Raw genomic sequence first — 15,326 nt, 5'->3', positions numbered from 1 at the left:
TCCTCAGGTTTTCTTGGTGCTTGAACACAACCCTGAAATACAAACTTGACTATCTGCAAAATCATTAGGGATTATAGTACTTTCCTGTCTCTGTTTGTTGTTTAGGAATTAATTCGATTAAAGAAGAAGAAGAGGAAGTTGCAAGTCATGGCAAAAATGCAAATAGGCTGAAAAATCTAAGCTAGGAAATGTTATGATGAATCAGTCCACCTCTGATTTCTGTCACTGCAGTCCTATTTAATGAAGATATAGCTTGTTTGTCCTTGACCTGTACATGCTTTATCCCTCAAAACCTGTCTTTTCTGACATTAAGGACAAATCACCTCTGGTTCTGGAAGCTGGTCACTTAGTTGTGAACTGCTGTGTTGTTATTTGTGCTGTCTTCGTTCTGAACTCTGCAGTCATCTGGGGCAAAACAGGATAAATATCCTGTGCTGGGTGATATAAGAATAAATCATTTTGTTCATCTCCACAAATATTACTCATTATGGAGTGCCCTCAACATTCAGGTTCATTTCCTTGTTTTAATCTCATTTGTAAATCGCTTCCCTTGTAACACTCCGAAGCCATTTACAATTTAAAAAGCTATATAAAAGCATCGTTTCTAGTTCAACTCTTGTGCAACCGGGATGAAAACCTCCACATAACAGCTTTGTGGGAGGAGAAAGGTCTTCATGAGGTGCCGAGATTATAACAGAGACAATGCCCACCTTGATACGTAACAGGAGGCAGTGCCAAACTTTAGATTCCTAGAACTGATATCTGAACCTCCATAGAATCATAGAGTTGGAAGAGACCACAAGGGCCATCGAGTCCAACCCCCTGCCAAGCAGGAAACACCATCAGAGCACTCCTGACATATGGTTGTCAAGCCTCTGCTTAAATACCTCCAAAGAAGGAGACTCCACCACACTCCTTGGCAGCAAATTCCACTGTCGAACAGCTCTTACTGTCAGGAAGTTCTTCCTAATGTTTAGGTGTCTTCTTTCTTGTAGTTTGGATCCATTGCTCCGTGTCCGTATCTGCTTCTCTGGAGCAGCAGAAAACAACCTTTCTCCCTCCTCTATGTGACATCCTTTTATATATTTGAACATGGCTATTATATCACCCCTTAACCTCCTCTTCTCCAGGCTAAACATGCCCAGCTCCCTTAGCCGTTCCTCATAAGGCATCGTTTCCAGGCCTTTGACCATTTTGGTTGCCCTCCTCTGGACACGTTCCAGTTTGTCAGTGTCCTTCTTGAACTGTGGTGCCCAGAACTGGTGGTGTTCAGGTTGAAGTAAAGTATCTCTTTCCTCTGCCCTCCTACATGTTCCCCCAGCTTATACATGACTGGGGCAGAACAGGTCTGCCATTCTCAGGGCCGGTCAATGCAGCCAATTGTCAAGGCTCTGTCAAGGCTTCAGGAAAGCTATTCCTCCCCCAGCTGCAGCAAGAGCAGAGAAAACAAGGTAGAGTCCTTTTTAATGAGTTTTATTCAATTCTAATAGTGAGAGACAAAAGAACACAACAAGCCTTAACAATGGTGTTGCTCCAAATTAGGCTCCTCCCTTCTTCCCAGCAGCAGCATCTTCCCTTACGGTCCGTCCATCCCCCATGGCCAAATGTCTCTGATTCCATTGTTCCAGAGCTCTTAATGAACATCGAGTTCTGGGAGAAGGGGGATCAGAAGTACTTTCTAGTGACATTGTGTCATCTGGCTGCCCTGCTGCAGCGCCACCCCCCATTCTTCTAACACAGCCCAACTTCTCTGTTCGCCTACCTCTGAGCTTTGACTTTCCTCCAACCCCTCAAAGCCCTGCTGTAAATCAAGGCTGCCTCCCTCTTCTCTTGCAGCACCAGGAGAAGGTGTGTGTGTGTGTGTGTGTGTGTGTGTGTGTGATCTTCACCATTCCTCCTCCTCCATCCTGCCCTCTTGAGTCCAGTCCCTGACACCAAGGCAGTCTAAGACTCAGACCACTGCAATCATAGAATTGTAGAACTGGAATGGACCACGGGTGTTGTCTACACTTGTTGACAACAGGTCTTCATGGTTTCCAAGGCAGGGGAGCATTCCCATAAGCTCCAGCTGGAGATGTCAGTGATTGAACTTGGTATCTTCTGTGTGCAAAGCAGACACTTTTATCACTGAGCTATGGACCTTCCCTCAACCTGAGAACCTGAACGTTGTGCCAGCTTTGCCCAAAGACATGAGGAGGGATGTAAGTCTGTGATCCACTCAGACTGGTGGAAGTACAGCACAGAATTATCTACTCAGCAGTCAACTGCATTAACTGGGACTGAGGTGATTTGAGCAGAGAGAAACCAGTCAGGAAGAGGATGGCTTTCTTCTAGATGCACAGGGAAATATTTTATGCCCATAAACACATGAGTCCTAGACTGCATTGGCTACTGTGGATCATGATGGCTTAGCAAAAAAAAAAAAACAAACACTGATCATGTGGAAGTTAAACCTTGTTCCAGACTGTAATCAGAGAGCAGGGCAGAAATCTTATCAGGACGGTTAGGTTTGTTTGTTTTTTTTAAAGTGTGAGAACTTGGTATACCACAGGATTCAGAACACATGCAAATCTTCCCAGCTGAAATTCTCAAACAGTTGCAAGTAACGAACTAGGTGAAAGTATTTCATTAAATAAACCAGATGGAATCTCATGAGCTTGCAGAAGGACAGCTGCCAGGGCAAATCTCTCCTTCCTTCATTCAAATCTAAGTTAAGAACATAAGAAGGGTCTGCTGGATCAGGCCAGCGGCCCATCTAGTCCACATTTTCCTGCCCTTCCCCTCCCTCCCTGTGTGCTGTTTCAGGGGTCTCCCAACCCTCCAGAGCAGATTTGGGTGAGGCACAGAGGGAAAGAGAGAGGGGAGACCTGTTGCGCTGATGGGAGTCCTTGCACTAACTTCTGCTAGTGCACTAGGTCAGTTGAATCCAACCCTATGTCTTGCTCAAGAATATAACTATGGCTGCAATCCTATGCACACTTAAACTTAGAGAAGTGTAAGCACCGTTGGAATGGGGCTGTAAAAGAATACTTACACAAGGGAGGATCACATATCCCCTGGTGGATGACTTAGAACAAATTGAAAGAACAGCGAGCAACTTGTGAAAAAAAACCCTATGTCTATACATACCTCTCACAGTTCTTTGCTTCTGCAAAGCATGAAGCAAAGCATGGCTTGTATGGATGAGATGCAGGAGCAAATAATCTCTGCTCTATGGGGAAGGGTCAAGGGTCAATGGTGGATTATGTGCCTTGCATGCAGAAAGTTCAGTCTCCAGATAGGTCTGAAATGCTGATGCGCTAGATAGTGTGGACCAGCTATTTTTGGACTACAATTCCCATCACCCCTGACCACTGTTCCTGCCAGCTAGGGATGATGGGAGTCACCATCCCTAAATGCTGGAGACTCATGTTTAGGAAACCCTGGTGTAGACCAAGGACAACCTTCCAAGGAGCCACATGCCAGAGGCTAAAGTGGGTAGAGTGATGACAGTTTTCCAAGCAACTTTCAATAAAACAAGGTGGGTCCCAAAAATAGATACCACAAAAGCCAGGGTAAGGAGGTGCTTCTTCAGTATTCATTGGAACCTGTGCCAGATGCACATCCGAGGTGAGGGAGTTCCACAACTCAGGGTGGGGGGTGCCCTCTCCTGAGCCATCCCACCCCCGAAGCCTCTCAGGGTGGAGGAACCACCGAGAAAACACCCTCCTCAGCATATGTTAACACCCAAGAAGGTCTGTAGGGAGGGAGGCAGTCGTTTCTACAGTAGGCTAGTTTCTACTCACCCCTTCCACCCAACATCTAAGCAAGCTTGAAATATTATTAGGGTTCAAGGACACATTCCAGCCAAGTGCAGCTTGGCTCACATTGAGAGGTGTTGCTTGTGAGTGTCAATAGCCTAGATAATGTCCCACATTTGGTCTCTGGTTCTGAGGTTCTCCATGCTGAGCTAGATGGTCAGTCTGAGTATGAGGCAGCTCTGCATGTTCCTATTATAAATGGCTGGAACTGAAAAGAGGGACTGACTTCAGAGCTGACATAGATGGATTTCTCTCCCATGGCTAAATAAATACATTACTCATGCAGCCAGGACGATGTCGAGCTCATTTCAGATTCTTTGGTGAGTTGGCCATAATTGAGAGTTCAGGTGTCCTCAGGGCTGCTAAGGTCACACCACATCAGAGTGCGCAATAGGCTGAATACAGTGCATGTGAGACCTAAGGCCAGCCTGGAAAAACACATTTGGTGAACACAAGATAGCAGCAACCTACTGATCTGCTCAGTAACCCAAAACCATTTTTTAAAAAAGGTCTCTCCCTATCTTGGCATTTATACCACAGGAAGACATACTGTGCCCTTACATCTGAAACCACTTAGGCATCTTTGCTTTAAATTCCTTCCAACCCTGTCTGTCAAGAAGCAAGATTTACAAGTGGAATTGCTGCTTTCCAAAGCAGGAGACGTACTGTCCACACAGAAATGTTTTCAGAGGGGAAAAGGCTGGCTCGTGACACCAGACCCAACTAAAATTTATTTCCTAAGTTATATAACTTGCACATGTGTGTGTGTGCATATGAGCACATGGAATTATCAATATTAGGAAAAGGCACTTTTGAACATGCACTCCCATCCCATCCCTTTGCATCACTGCTTTGGCTGGATGCTCTGTGCCACTGCTGCTTGCAATGAATCTGCCACAATCTTCCCAAATGTAGAACGCAATGCCGAAAACAGCTGGTTCGGTGCATTTGACAGTGGTTCCCAATCTAGGTCAGTGGTTCCCAAACTTTTCTCTCCTTGGACAACTTGAAAATTGCTGGTGGTCTTGGTGAACCGCTGCAAAGTATATACACAAAGTATCAAATGTGGTGACAGTAATAATAATGCAACAAAACAACAACACCACAAACTGGCTTATAAGTATAAAACCAAATTTACTAGAATAATAGCTAGACTAGAGATAGACTTGTAACCATTTAAACAACGAACATACTAAGGTGCCATGTGCAAGACAAAGCCTGGAGATACTGTAAACATGGAGTGGATAAATGTACAACTGTATCTTAACAAGTTACATGTGCAGTAAACGTTGTATGGTGAATCACTGTCAGAATGCTGTCAGTGGCTCCCAGCTGGTTGCCTAGGAAAGTATAAAGACAAGGAAAAGTTTCTTACTGTCCTTTTTCAGTTCAAACTTTACAGAGAGAGGCTATAGAACTTCTTGGATAATGGTGTTATCCCAAGTGAATCTCCACCCCCCTCCTACTTCCTCATTTGTCATCATCATCACCTCCTCAACGGGTGCTGCTAAGTGCTCTTTGCTCTCCTACTTTTAAGGCTCGCCGGGTTCTGGGAGATGGTGGGTCTGCAATGCTTTCTAATGACAACATGTCAGCTGGGTGTTGCTCTGGCTCTCCCATTATTTCCAACTTCCCCCCTCATCTGCCTCTGAGCTGTGACCTCCCTCAACCTCCTGTTGTAAATCTATACTGTCTCCCTCTTCCTCTTCTCTGTAAGGGCCAGGATGGGGAGGCAGTCTCCACCATTCCTCCTCCTCTGCCCAGCCCGACAACCACTTAATAATTGTTCTGTATGTTGCAGCAATTGCAATGCACCGTGTTAGATGCTGTACGATTTTTATTGTATTTTTATGGCTTTCTTTATTTCTCATATGGTTTTCTATTATAATAAATTTTGCACTCCATTTAATTCAAACTGTAGTACTATACAAGAAATCATCAAAGCAATAGAAATATGTATTAAAATCAATGTGGATATTTAATGTGGTCATGCTGCAAGCAACCTGAATGAAGCCTGAAGACCACTGTTGGTCCATGGACCAAAGTTTGGAAACCCTTGAGCTGGGTTATCCAGACAGCAGCAGAATAATGTGAAATGTGAAGTCGAATCAGTGGGAATGTTGCTGTTCTTGGAAACAGAGCTCTGAGACTTCCCCCCACCCCAGAAGTGATGACATCTTCACAGAGCAGCTGGGTAGTTTATGGACCTTGCTGCCTGCATTTTTGGACTCCCCATGGAGGTGTGGCTATGGGGCTGCTATTATGAGCTTCTGTGCTAGATTTTTGACAGCAGCTGCTGCAATAGTCCTGTTTCAGTGACAGAGGGGGCTGCACAGGGGGCTGAGAAACTGGCACAAGCTGACATTAGATCTCCTTAACCTAATGTACTGCTGCTGGACAGTACAATGTAATACAACCAAAAAAAGGGACTTCCAGGTGAAGCTCTCTGCTGGAATCCTGTACCCTTGATCGTCAAGTGTCCATTTTTTCACAGGCCCCCACATACTCCACAGGATTCTTTTTCATATAAGAAGAAGCTTCCTCTCTCTCCTTGCTCCCCTTCCTCCTCCTCATCTCCATCAACTTTCCTTGTTGAGTTAGGCAGCCAGTGCACACAAACATACTCTCCTAGGAATTTTCACGTTGAATGACATGGGTTGCTGCCTGCAAAAATAGGAACCAACTTGGCTACCCTGTACCTCTGAATCCAGGGACACAGGCATTTCCCCACAAACCCATCCATCAGGTTTGATAGTCTGAAGTGGGGCTTAGCTGTTTTCCCCTTATGTAAGAAAGGACCACAAATTATAGTTGAATTCCTCCAGGAGATCCCAAATAAAAAGGAAAGGTCTGCTCATCAGCCCACACATCTTATGTTGTGCAGGCCAAGTTTTAAATGCTTCCTTTTAAATGGATGAATTTCATTGGAATTATAAAATAGTATGTGGCAGTTGAGCCTGTGTTTTATTTGCAGGGAAACGGATCCTGACAGGTTGCCACTTCACCTTGCTTTACTAGTGCGGACAGCATGTGTCATGACGGCAGATTTATTCTGCTGTATAAATAAAAATACCCATTGCATGCTACTATTTATTTAATTTAATTTATATGCTGCCTTCCAGGGGAGTTTACATTGAATTAATGCAAGCATCAAATGTGATTAAAGACTGCACTGAAACCAACAAGATTTAAAACTAGCAGAGCACTAAAACCATTACCAGTAACGGTAAAAAATCAGCTCAGTTGACATACCAGGGCAGGTCAAAAGGTAATGACTGATGGACTGTATTTCTATGCTGCTTCCCATTCAAACAAATCCCAAAGTGGCTTACAAACAATAAACAGCAATAAGGTAATAGATCAGCAGAAAGTACAGCATAAATCATATAAGTAACAAACCATCAGTAAAACAATTATTACCTATGGAACAAACCAGCAATTAAAAATAAGCTAAATATCACAATTACAGCATGTCATGTTATATGATTAGGAAATCAATAAGGCATTTATAATCTTCAAAACAATGTTAACAAAGTATCAACTAAAAAAAATTCTAAACACTATCACAGAATCACAGAATCATAGAGTTGGAAGAGACCACACAAGGGCCATCGAGTCCAACCCCCTGCCAAGCAGGAATTAAATTGATATCCATGCACACACTTGGACTCATAATCTTTCACCCTGTTCATTTCATTAAAATACACATACACACCTAAATCAGCCCCTACCATGGTTGCAGTACACGGGTTCTCCAATTCCCTGTTTTATCTTCACAACAACACTGCAAGTTGATGGCTGGCCCAAGGTCATCCAGGGAGCTCCACAGCCGAGTGGAGGCTTTCAACCTGTTGCTGTCCATATCCTTTGGACTACAGCTGCCCACCAGTCCCAGCCAGCATACACCTCACCTTCTCTCAGTGAGGAAAAAGTAAAAAGTGGAAGAACTGCTGTCCTCTCCCAGCTCAGCATGAGAGCTCGTGGGGTGCAAGGGCTGGAGCGCTGGACTAGGACCTTGGAAACCAGGGTTTGAATATCCACTCGGCTGTGGAGCTCCCTGGGTGACCTTGGGCCAGCCATCGACTTGCAGTGTTGTTGTGAAGATAAAACAGGGAATTGGAGAACCCGTGCACACTTTGCTCTCCTTGGAGGAAAAGGTGGTGCATAAACGTAATAAATAAACTTGACCTTGCAATTTTGGCTTGCTCACCTAGGCTTTGACAATGGCCAAGGTATGCGTGGGTGGCACTGTAGGTTAAACCACAGAGCCTAGGACTTGCCGATCAGAAGGTCGGTGGTTCGAATCCCCGCGACGGGGTGACCTCCCGTTGCTCGGTCCCTGCTCCTGCCAACCTAGCAGTTCGAAAGCACATAAAAGTGCAAGTAGATAAATAGATACCGCTCAGGCGGGAAGGTAAACGGCATTTCCATGCGCTGCTCTGGTTCGCCAAAAGTAGCTTAGTCATGCTGGCCACATGACCTGGAAGCTGTACGCTGGCTCCCTCGGCCAATAAAGCGAGATGAGCGCCGCAACCCCAGAGTCGGTCACAACTGCACCTAATGGTCAGGGGTCCCTTTACCTTACTAAGGTACATAAGTAACACTAACCATGGTTAGCAATGAAAATGAAAGAGGGGAACCAAGAGTGAAGAACTAGAAATGCAGTCAGTGAGGGCTGGTCCACTCGGGCAAATGGAAGACCATCCCACCAACCTCAGTCAGACTCCAACCAGCCCCTGCACCGATATCCCTGCCTCCTTATTTACAGTCAGTCAAGGGGGTGGCACTGACTGTCATCTTCTTCTTCCTCTTTCTCAGTGCTGCCCTAGTAGACCTCATTGGGTCTGGCACCACCTTCTGCCAGCCTCCCTGCCATCCACCCTCCTGGTCTCAATGGGACCCATCCACCAGTGCTTGCAGTGCCCTCACGATCGGTTAACCATGGTTACCTCCAGTGCTACTATAATAGAAAAAGAGGTGCCTGAACACTCTGTGAATATTCTCTTAGAATGGCAATGGCACTGACCTGAGAGGTCCTGGAATCCCCATGAATGGTGCCAGAACTGAGTTCTCGTGAGTACCGGCTGAAAAAAAAAAGCCCTGGTTACCTCAGTCTAAAACAGCAGTAAAAAAAAAAAACCTCTGGGTTGTCCTTGGTGGGAAACGACCTTAAGGACAGAGGATGACTTCATCCCTGCAAATAATGGCTGTGAAATCAGAGCCATTGCCTGACTTGAGCACAGTCATGTCACCTCCATAATATTTACTGCTGCTGTGTCAGAAGCCCAGCCAAAGTTCACGGGCCCTTGGCACAGGCATTGTCATAGCTTGACTGGCAATTAATCACCACCACAGAGACCAGCTGACACGGTTCGTTCTCTGGTCTTAATGAAAATGCATTCCAAGGCGATGACGCTCAGAGGACCAGATCCTCAGTGGCTGCCTTTGGCATAAATGGAGGATAATGGCTCGTGGTTTTCTTTGCAGGGTTATTCTTGGGCTGCCCGGAGAATATCTAACAATATTGCATTACTTTCTCTTCTAATCTGGCCACTGGCCTTCCAGATTTTTTGGCTTAGGGACAATGTACACTTGGACTGAACAGTGTGTGTTCCATAAAGGATTAGACAGGCAGTGATGGCTCCTTTTCCTTATTTGTAACCATAAATTTAAGGAGCAGAAGAAGCCAATGGTCTTGAGTGTTTGCCCTTCCTAGCCCACACCTGCCAACGTCTGAAAAAAATAACAGAATAGAGACTGAGACCTAGTTTGTAGAAACTGCCAAATTGTTCCTGGCGTGGACCATTGGCTGGGTGTATATTCAAATGATTGGATGCTCTTCCATATTAAGAACAAACAAAATACCATAGGCTACATACCAGAGAACCCTTTTGCTGATGAACTATTTGTGTGTGTTAGGGGATTTTTCTTAGCATTTTGATGTGAAACCATCTCATTCGCACTGCGTACAAACCAAAACCCAATTATCCTTCGAAATTTGAACTTCTCTGCATTTTGCAGTGCACTTCTCCAGCTGCAGGGTGGGTGCAAAAAAAAAATCATATTGGGGAAAATCACATAGAGCAATGCATAATGGTGGGTAAAATCATTTTGCAAGAATGTGCTACTTAGGAGAAATGCGCCCTAAAATGCTGATGAAATTCCAGGAGGATCGTTTTTTAATATATGAAAAGTGAAGATTGTTGCAGAGATGTGGGGAACTGAATTTAAGGCTGGAAAAAATGAGAAACTGAAACCCAAATTGTCAGATTTGTCCATCCCTATTCAGCATGAAGCGACATAGTCCAGGCACAGTCTTAAAGGTAAAGGTAAAGGTACCCCTGCTCGTACGGGCCAGTCTTGACAGACTCTGTGGTTGTGCGCCCATCTCACTCAAGAGGCCAGGGGCCAGCACTGTCCGAAGACTCTTCCGGGTCACGTGGCCAGCGTGACATCGCTGCTCTGGTGAGCCAGAGCCGCACACGGAAACGCCGTTTACCTTCCCGCTAGAAAGCGGTCCCTATTTATCTACTTGCACCCGGAGGTGCTTTCGAACTGCTAGGTTGGCAGGCGCTGGGACTGAGCAGCGGGAGCGCACCCCGCCGCAGGGATTCGAACCGCCGACCTCTCTCGATCGGCAAGTCCTAGGCGCTGAGGCTTTAACCCACAGCGCCACCTGCATCCCCAGGCACAGTCTTACCACTCCATATTTGTGTAATCTAAACTATAAGGTGCTCCCTTGCTCTGGATACAAGGTATCCCTTGCTCTGAGCTCACCATCTTCAAATTCTTTTCAAAGGGAAGCCAATAAGACTGAAACTGGTAGGGCTCCAGTTGCCACAACACGCACTTAAAGGGACTTGGGGCTGCCTAGTTGCACTTTCATGCTTGCAGGAACCTTTAGCGGAATACCCGCACCACAGAGGCTGCAATGAGCTCTTTGAACAATGCAAGCCACTGCTTGTTATTGCAGCCATCGAACGTTGATCCTACCTCTGCAAACCCACAGGATGTCTCAGCAAGTGCTGAAGGAAAACACAGCATGTAGTGCACGACTAAGGAACAGAAAAAAAGATAAAGGAATTGGATGACAAACCAAAATTTTGCAGCTCAGTTGTCTCTTTCCTGCATGTGTTTTGGTGAAATTCTGGATCTCTTAAACATTGGCTGGTTCTGGAGTTGTTTATCTGCTCTTTTCCGGCCTCTCTTTAAACCCTTTAAAAGTTGCTAGCTAGTAATTTTCCATCTCTGTTTGTGATTTCTCCTTTCCTGTCCATATTGTACAGTGTTTGATGTCATCAGCTGTTGCCAAGGCAACCCAGAATCCTGAACTCAGGCTAGTCAGGGAAAGTGATGAAGGAATAAATTCCGGGAATATGTTATTTGCGTTTTCATTGATGCTGTTACATTTCAAGATACTCAGATTAATGTATATTAAAGGGAAGACAAAAGGGGCAACTAAACCTCTAAAAAGGGGAAAGGAAGAAGCAATAGGTTTGTGGAATGGCATAGATTTGTCTTAGCTCAGTGATGCTCAGGAACATCAGGCAAAACCTGAGTTGCTAAAGTCAGAATCTGGACTTGAGTTTCTCCAGCAACAACGCACAAGCTATGTTTTACCTTAAAGACAGTCTGGTGCTAAAGAGACAGTGTGGTGTAGTCATCAGAGTGCTGGACAAGGGCTGGGGAGACTCAAGTTCAAATCCCTGGGGTGACTCAAGTTCAAATCCCTGGGTAACTTTACAATAGCCAAGCTCTTTCAGCCTAGCATACCTCCCAGAGTTGTAGTGAGGAAGGGGGAAAAAGCCCCTTGGGGGAAAGAAAGAAAGACAGAAAGACAGAAAGACAGAAAGACAGAAAGACAGAAAGACAGAAAGACAGAAAGAAAGAAAGAAAGAAAGAAAGAAAGAAAGAAAGAAAGAAAGACAAGATACAAGTGATGCCAGTCGGGAATCCCAATGGTTTGGATGCGCTAGTCATTCCTGTGATAGATGACGGCATTCATCCCAGGAAGTGAGGAGCTAGGAGAGAGTTTGAATTCCATCCTGCATTTTGATCAACAGTCTTTGTTGGTAGTAAAGGTTGTACATTCCTCTATCAACTTCATCTGCTATGTAGGTAGCACCGTTTCTGAAGGAGAGAGATGCTGCCCCATTGACACACACTTTTCTAACTTCCCAGGGCTGACTGCTATAAATTCATGATATGTGTGACAGAAGTTTCAAATACAGTGGTACCTCGGGCTACATAAACTTCAGGTTACAGACTCTGCTAACCCAGAAATAATACCTCGGGTTAAGAACTTGGCTTCAGGATGAGAACAGAAATCGCGCAGCGGCAGCGGGAGGCCCCATTAGCTAAAGTGGTGCTTCAGGTTAAGAACAGTTTCAGGTTAAGAACAGACCTCCGGAACGAATTAAGTACGTAACCAGAGGTACCACTGTAGTTGGAATACCATTGCCTGTTCCTGCTGCATGGCAGGTGGCTATAGGCATACTCAAATTGTTCCAGGGAAGCTGTACTACAGAGATGGTGAACCTGGGGCACTCCAGATGCCACTGGACCAAAACTCCTGCCATCCCTATTGGCCATTGTGACTGGGGCTGATGGGAGATGGAGCCCATCAAGTTATGGAAGGTCACTGCCCATGTGTGCTGTACTTGCTAACACTTGGCTTCAGGGACCAGGTGACCAGCTATGTGTGTACATTTTGTAATTTTATAATCTGTGTGCCTTTGCTGCTCCATTGATCTTTCTTTACATGGTATGTTGTGTTGTATGTATTGTGACTTTGCTTTTAATTTCATTCATTAGAATCTACTAACAAATTTCTGGTTTGGAGTGATTTTTTGTTTGTTAATTTATAGTTTGCTTATTTTAAGGGTGGTTTTATCATGTAGCATTATACGTACTAAAATATTGAATATTATGATTTAAGGTGTTTATTCTCATAGCCACATCTTTCACGATGACTTGTTTGCATTGGATCGGCTTGTTATAGGAATGCATGACCTTGGTTGTATATTTTGTTCTTTCTATGGTTTGTAAGCTGCCTTGGGTACAGCAATGTAGGAAGGTGGTATACAAATGAAAAAATGAAATGGAATTGAATTCAAGGTGGTTGTTCTTAACTCGAAAGCCCATTGTTGTCTGGGACTCACACACCAAACCATTGCCTTATTCAAAATAATGGTTCATGCATTCTGTCACAGGACATGCTATTTGGCCCCATAGCTGACAGACATGCACAGAGCACAAACATCTGCAGGGAAGGAGCCTTTGCAGTTGTGAAAGTAAACATCACGGGGTGTTTGTTTATATTATTAAGGCTGCAATCCAATATACACTTACCTGGGAGTCAGTACCTCTGAACTCAGTGAGGCTTATTTCTGACAACACAGGTATAGGATTGCACTGTAACATCTTTCCTTCCAAGGCTGCTAACAAGGCTAACAACAAAAACAACAGGAGGGACATCAAAACCCACTAAAATGACAATACAGCCACAATAAAATGGCAGCAGAACTGAACAGTGTCAATGAAATGTATCTCTGACAGAAGCTTGCCAGAATAGAATGGCCTGGGCTTCCATGGGCACCAGGACCGGTCCTACCTTTAAGCAAAGGGAGGTGGCTGCCTCAGGCGGCAGAACCTGCAGAACTGGTAGTGGCATTAAAGTGTTTGAGAGCAGAGCTGTGTCTGCACAGCTTTTCAGGTAGCCTGCTGCCCTCTGGTGGAGGACATCATCTCATCCTTTAACTCAGGCAGCAAAGTGTTTTGGGCCAGCCCTATCAACACACATTTATACAGGCATTTCCTAACTGGTGTTTAGATGACAGGGAAAGGCAGCTTTTGGGTTATCCCAATTACCTTCCTTTCTTTTCTGCTACCAAGATGCATGTTGCTGCTAGTTAGTGGATGTCAGTAGTATGCAACCTGCAAAAGCCAGGGGTTTCTACAAGCACACGTGCCACCCCCCATCCAAACAACCATTATCATATTCCAAGGAAACATTCCAGCTGGAAAAAAAGTCATTGAGGGGGTGTTGCCCAGAGAGAGCCTCAATAGTTGGAGAGACTTGGAGAGTCGCATTTGGCCCCTAGGCCCCAGGTTCCCCAAAATTTCTCTTCACAGCAGACTAGATGCTGTGAAGACACATTATTTAAGGATAACAAGATACAGCGTTAAAAAAATAAATAAGCAGAACAAAGACTAGCTGCTTTTACAAAATCTGTGAGGCCTCCCACCTACTTTTCCGAAAGTATCTGATGATATTATTTTCACTTGTCTTGTTTGCTATCTGCAACTGCAAAAGGCTTTTAGAATTAACTGAGTAGGAGTCGCAAAGTGGAATTTCACTTAGTTGTTAATTGGAGATGTCTCAACAAGCTGAGAGTAAATAAAACAGCCTGGACATACGATTGGACTCCTCAGAGAAGCCAGTGGAAATGAAGCTGGTACCCCCCCTCCACCAGTGCTCTAAGAATTTATTTGTCCACAACAGAACATTTTTATTAGCTGTGCTTCGTGTCTTCCTTCTGACACCGTGCTCGACCACTGTGACCTTTCAATACTTAATTGAAAGCAAAGGCTTCGCATGGCTCGCTTTGCACCCTAGCCTTTTGCCCCCCAGTTCTTCTTTAACAAACTGCATACAACTTGTGCCAAGACCCAGGGATCGCTGTGGGAGAGAGCATTGCTGAAGGGAGTTCATGATCCTGGCATCTGTCACTGAAAGCTGGAGGACTGCTGGCACACAGGCCTGATCCATCCATTACCATTGTGGCATTGCTGTCTGCAGGGACCTGAGTTGCGTGCACGTGGTCTGAAGTGGACGGAAATGTCACCGGTGTTTTCTGCTAGCTTTGCTCAGCAGATAGGTTACAAGACTCGTCACCTCAACAATGTGGGCTTTGCTCAGCTAGTGAAGCAAGCAAAACAGCACTCAGGTGGCTCAGTCTCCCAGAAGCAACTGTGAGGCCAGGATAATGCATGAAGTAGGTATTTGCATTTGCATTTTATTTAAGGAATTTATGGCCTGCTTTTCACAATATGACTGATATCAGTTTAGACTATTGCGGAAATTAATATTGCACAGCATGAAGCAACTGGATGCATAAAAACAGACTCCTTTTGGAATAAAACGTTGTCCAGACCCATTAGATATTATTCAAAGCTTTACTTGCAGAACTTTTTTCAAAACAGAACAAAAAACACACAACAGTCAATGATACATCCAAACAGTTCCATAAGATCATGTGCATGCCCAGCACAGGCCCATCTTCTTAGAAATAAAATCACTTATAATCAGAGCTGACAAACATAACTCTCTCTCTCTTCATTAGCCTGCATTTCAGCCCCAAGGTTGTTGAGTTCCTAGAGTGAGTCATTTACGCAATCTACTCCCACTCTGGTTGGGAACAAAATATCAAAGGCAACTCCCTTCAAAATGGTGATTTGTAATTCAACACCTTAACCACCAGATCTAAGGTTAAACACTACATGTTAGCTAGCAGAGAACCACCA

At 44.7% G+C, this 15,326-nt stretch overlaps 1 long non-coding RNA gene across 3 annotated transcripts; it reads right to left on the bottom strand.

Annotated features, from left to right (window-relative positions):
* Positions 1-4,505: 4,505 nt before the first annotated feature.
* Positions 4,506-8,797, bottom strand: LOC309373360. 3 transcript variants are annotated; one of them, XR_014169995.1, is made up of 3 exons: positions 8,750-8,797; positions 7,649-7,944; positions 4,506-4,836 (listed from the first exon to the last, which is right to left on the bottom strand). It is a non-coding gene; the product is annotated as an uncharacterized lncRNA (long non-coding RNA). The 3 variants fall into 3 exon arrangements; XR_014169996.1 differs by lacking the exon at positions 8,750-8,797 and adding an exon at positions 8,592-8,675; XR_014169997.1 differs by lacking the exon at positions 8,750-8,797 and adding an exon at positions 8,567-8,674.
* Between the last annotated feature and the right edge of the window lie 6,529 nt (positions 8,798-15,326).

This window comes from Podarcis melisellensis (genome assembly GCF_964234715.1).
Source record: "Podarcis melisellensis genome assembly, chromosome: 7".
NCBI lineage: Eukaryota > Metazoa > Chordata > Lepidosauria > Squamata > Lacertidae > Podarcis > Podarcis melisellensis.
The sequence above is the reverse complement of the archived record's forward strand: the minus strand, read 5'-3'. Positions and strand labels throughout refer to the sequence as shown.